General features: G+C 30.2%; 1 non-coding gene across 1 annotated transcript; it reads right to left on the reverse strand.

Moving 5' to 3' along the window:
- Positions 1-4,886: 4,886 nt before the first annotated feature.
- TRNAS-GCU (transfer RNA serine (anticodon GCU)) lies at positions 4,887-4,974 on the reverse strand. The gene has a single exon. It is a non-coding gene; the product is annotated as a tRNA-Ser (tRNA).
- Between the last annotated feature and the right edge of the window lie 26 nt (positions 4,975-5,000).

Raw genomic sequence — 5,000 nt, forward strand, 5'->3', positions numbered from 1 at the left:
TCTACCTCATAACGTAGAGTAACTAATAGTTAGGACTTAGAAAAAAATGGATAACTCACTCATAAGAAAAGTCCTTCCCGCATCAAGCACTAATATAGTTTTAACGTCTAATTAGATCGGCGAATCATTCAAATTAAGAACATAAGCCCGTTACTTTTTATTTCTCTATAATTGGAGCATAGTGCCCTATCCATTTATTCATTCGACCCGACTTTACTTTTTTTTCCGCATCAAGAATTCAAACAAGTTTGGCCTAATCTAGTAAGGTAAAAATATTACTAGAATTTTCCATTAATACGACATGCTGCTTTTTCCATTCATTCCTTTCAGGATCAGTCGCGGTCTTACAAACTCTACCGATAGTATGGACGAATCTGTTACTTCATAGAAATGTGTAAAAGATGCTAGCCGCACTTAAAAGCCGAGTACTCTACCATTGAGTTAGCAACCCCAAAATATGAAAAATTTTTCTGTGTAGATACAATCGGAATCAAAATAACAAAAGAAATGAAATTAGATGACGTAATCAAAATATTGCAATAAAAAAAACTTCTTATATCACTTACACAAAAGTAATTTTTTGTATCACAAAAAATACAATGAGACCATCATGTGCGTGAAAAGCAAGGGTCATGAAAGGGAGATAACTAGCTTCATTTATACACAATCGGATTATATTTGTTTGATACACTGTTGTCAATATTAATGTGAATAATGAAAAACGCCTATAATGGACAAAACAAAAGAATTATAAATGAATAAAAAACAAATGGAAATAACAATTTGAGTTGAATAACTATATTTAACTAGATAAAGTTAACAAAATAGAATAAGAGAAAATATTCTAATAATAATAAATTCTATTAAAATAATAGAAAAGAATTAAAAAAAACTACGTACTTAGATTGGCACTATAGAGATAATCAACATAGATAGACATAAAAGATGTAGGCGAAAGAAGAAATTAAGGAAGAAGTAGAAAAAAATATATCGGGTTTGTGGATTGAATAAACCCGATATATTTTTTTTCTATTCATCTTAGATCAATTTATATCAATAAAATAAAAATCGATTTTTTCATTAGCGAAGACGCAATTTTAAGGTAATAAGTGTATAGTATGAATAGAACAAGAGAGAGGGGGAAATACTAAAGAAAAGGTTAGTCAAAGCTATATACAAGTTAAGTTATCACACCCTCGTTTTTTTATTTCATTAATAAAAATGGAATTTCGGTTATTGATTAAGGTGAAGTTCCGTAAAAACACCTGCCTTCTTTAAAATATCATGAACAGTTCCTGTAGGTTGAGCACCCTTTTCAAGGAAATATAGAATAGCAGGAACATTTAAATAGGTTTGATTCTTTATCGGATCATAAAAACCCACTTTACGAAGATCTCTTCCTTCTCTTCGGCATCGAACATCAATTGCAATGATTCGATAAACGGCTCATTGGGATAGATGTAAATTTTAAGTACCCCCCCCAGAACCGTATAAGAAGTTTTCTCCTCGTACGGCTCGAGGAAATTCAAAGTTATGTATAGAATTCTAATTAATGTCAAATAGATCTATAGATTATTAAATCAATTAGACTATGATTTAAAAATTTTTTTCTTATTCTTTTGTTTTTCTTTTGAAAAAAAAAACTCATTCTTATCCCCATAACTCAAGTTGGATAACTCTCACGCAAAGGAAAAAAACCCTTAAGCTTAAGCATTTCATTTATTGAGCGGTCTCTAACCTCTTTATTTTTGCCTGTCTCCGTTAGAATCTATTTCGATTCTTCATTCTGATCTAGTTTAGTTATTGAGACAATTGAAAAAGATTTTTACTTGTTCCGGGATCCTTTATCCTTTCCTTGAATCATTGGGTTTAGACATTACTTCGGTGATCTTTAATCGTTTCAAAATGGTAGCAACATACCATTTTTTTTGATTTCCTTTTTATCAAAGAATCATATAAATAATGGATTCTCGTGTGATACACTTTTAATCCAATTTGATGTTTGAATTTGAAACTTGTTCGAATTGGATCCTTTCGATTTGTATACCGAACCTATACTTACGAAGTAGTTTTAACTTATTGATTGACACTAACCCTAGATCTCTGCCCTTGATAAATGAATCAATACTTTCTACTCGAGCTCCATCATGTACTATTTACATCAAAAACCCTAAAAAAAAAAAAGAGCTCGAGTGCAACCGAACAAACTATGTCGAGTCAAGAGCATCTTCATTCCTATATAATATAAAATGGTGGGTGTAAGAATCCACAGTGGATCATGTCCTTCAAGTCGCACGTTGCTTTCTACCACATCGTTTTAAACGAAGTTTTACCATAACCTCTAATTTCTTGGAACTGGTATGTAATTGATTCATTTATGGAATCATGTATAGTCATTGGGTTAGTTGGTCCATAGTAATCTATACTCTTATGACATGGGTAGTTTTTGAAAAAGTCTTAGCAATACTTCAATTTATTGAAACCCATATTTTATTGTATATATTGTATCAATAACATTTTTTTGTATGAGTGCAATATTTATTTCTCTATATATAGATATTTTCTAGATAGAGAGAGATTTTTTGAAATTTCTATAAAATCAATTAAGAAATAATTAATTACGAATAATTAAGAATCTCCATTTTTCAATTTCTTCATAGAATGGATTCACGAGTTTAACACTTCTTCGAGTACCAAGGACTCATAAGAAATAATTAAAAAGATTTACTTGATTGAAAATTTACTACCTAAATATTATATTATAATATTATTTGAATAAATTTTTGTAAAGGATTTATTACATTTGATTATGATAAATAAATGTATATTCGGGATTAACCCATCAATTAGATAGATCTAAAATAAAAAAAAAAAAAAGAAATAAAACGATAAAAATAGATAATAACAATACATACATATCAGCATTTTCTGCCTAGTTTATTTAACTTAAGAGACTCAATAATCTTTCCTTAAAATAAAGTGAAAAAGATGTATGAATTGTTACTTGGATTTACAATTATTCATTACAGACAAACATACGAAAAAATGAGGTGAAAAGAAATACATAATATGTTACATATGTAACTTGATTCTTTGTTAATCAGATTCGGGCAGATATTCAAATTGATATCTTCCGTTATGGATTAACTCCTATCTACCCCCAATTAGATCGAGTAGATGCATCATAAATAAAAAAAGGATCCTACGGGGGACTGGACTAGTTTCGGAGGTGCTAGACTATCTTGTATAAGGCGAAAGTCAAACAGATCTAGAGTAAACGATTGTTCCTACCTATTTTTTTTTATTTGACTCTAAAATTTAGTACCCTAAACCCTAAATAGGTCTTAAGTTTCTTAAGACCATTAATTCAATTCCATTAGTGCCAAAAACACAAGACCTTCGTGTTTATAATTCAGAAATCCACAGAAAAAAAATACTCGGGTTTCACAAACCATTTAAGAGATAGAGAATAATAGAGGCTTTCGCATTTCTGAAATGCATCATTATAAGAAAATAATAAAGAACAATCACATTCGATCTATATTTAGACTCTTAAGCATAAGGTTGTTTAAAACGGCAATCTATAGTCTGATATCGAATATTTTTCCATATATCTTATAATATACTATTATTATATATAATAATAATACGCATACTCTGGGACGGAAGGATTCGAACCTCCGAATAGCGGGACCAAAACCCGTTGCCTTACCACTTGGCCACGCCCCATTTATATTCAACACTAATAAACACTAATATTGGTAGTGCTTAGTCGTCAATTCCAGTACAAATATTTATAGAATAAATTAGATTGTTGCTCAGATTTTGATACGTTTATAGATCCAATTAAACTCAATTTATTGATCATTACATATAATTCCATTAAGATATTGTATGAAAGTAGGATTTCTTCTATTCTCGTTTTATTTGAGAATTGAAGGATTTTTGATTGGCTGAGTTCAAATCAAAGAAAGGTTTTTTGACCTACTTTATGTTATTAATTTTTCCCTTATCCCTTATATCATAGCAATAATAGGGGATTAATAACTCAATCAAATCAAAAGAAATACAATTATCTTCAAGAACAAAGAAAAAAAAATTGTTATGCTTAATATCTTAAGTTTCATCGGTATCTGTCTTAATTCTTTCCTTTATTCAAGTAGTTTTTTCGTCGCCAAATTGCCCGAGGCCTACGCTTTTTTGAATCCAATAGTAGATGTTATGCCAGTAATACCTCTATTCTTTTTTCTATTAGCTTTTGTTTGGCAAGCTGCTGTAAGCTTTCGATAATATTTTTAATACTGTCCGAGACAAATTCATGATTTACTAGAAAAAAAAAAAAAAAGATTCTAACTAGTTATAAGATCAGATAAGTTGTACATACAGTCTGAAGCTTTAAGTTGAATCCAATATTGAAATTATTCTATAGCTATGATAAATCTGGATCACTCTCATTTTCTTATTCTTACTTTTTTCCTTTGAACGACCCTCTTCGAGTCCCCCACAATATAGAATTGTGGGTATGAAATCCAATTTTGAGTAATCAAGGACTCAACTCTTAAAATTTTTTCCTATTTATAGAAATAACTTCACTGCATTTCTTGGTGTCAAACCAGATTAAAATAGAGAATCTATTCTCTTAAAAAAAAAATGATCTTGGAGATTGTGTAATGCTTACTCTCAAACTATTTGTTTATACAGTAGTAATATTCTTTGTTTCTCTCTTCATTTTCGGATTCCTATCTAATGACCCGGGACGTAATCCGGGGCGTGAAGAATAACAAAATCAGATTTTTTTTCCTTGCTTGATTTTGAAATGTTCTTAACATTTTATCTATTCCACATCTTTCCTCAACTATAAAAAAATACCAAGTAATTGACAGAAACGGAAAGAGAGGGATTCGAACCCTCGGTACAAAAAAATCGTACAACGGATTAGCAATCCGACGCTTTAGTCCACTCAGCCATCTCTCCCCAAATTGAAAAAGGATAATTACTAT

This window comes from Cucumis melo, unplaced genomic scaffold, assembly GCF_025177605.1.
Source record: "Cucumis melo cultivar AY unplaced genomic scaffold, USDA_Cmelo_AY_1.0 utg000455l, whole genome shotgun sequence".
Classification (NCBI taxonomy): domain Eukaryota; kingdom Viridiplantae; phylum Streptophyta; class Magnoliopsida; order Cucurbitales; family Cucurbitaceae; genus Cucumis; species Cucumis melo.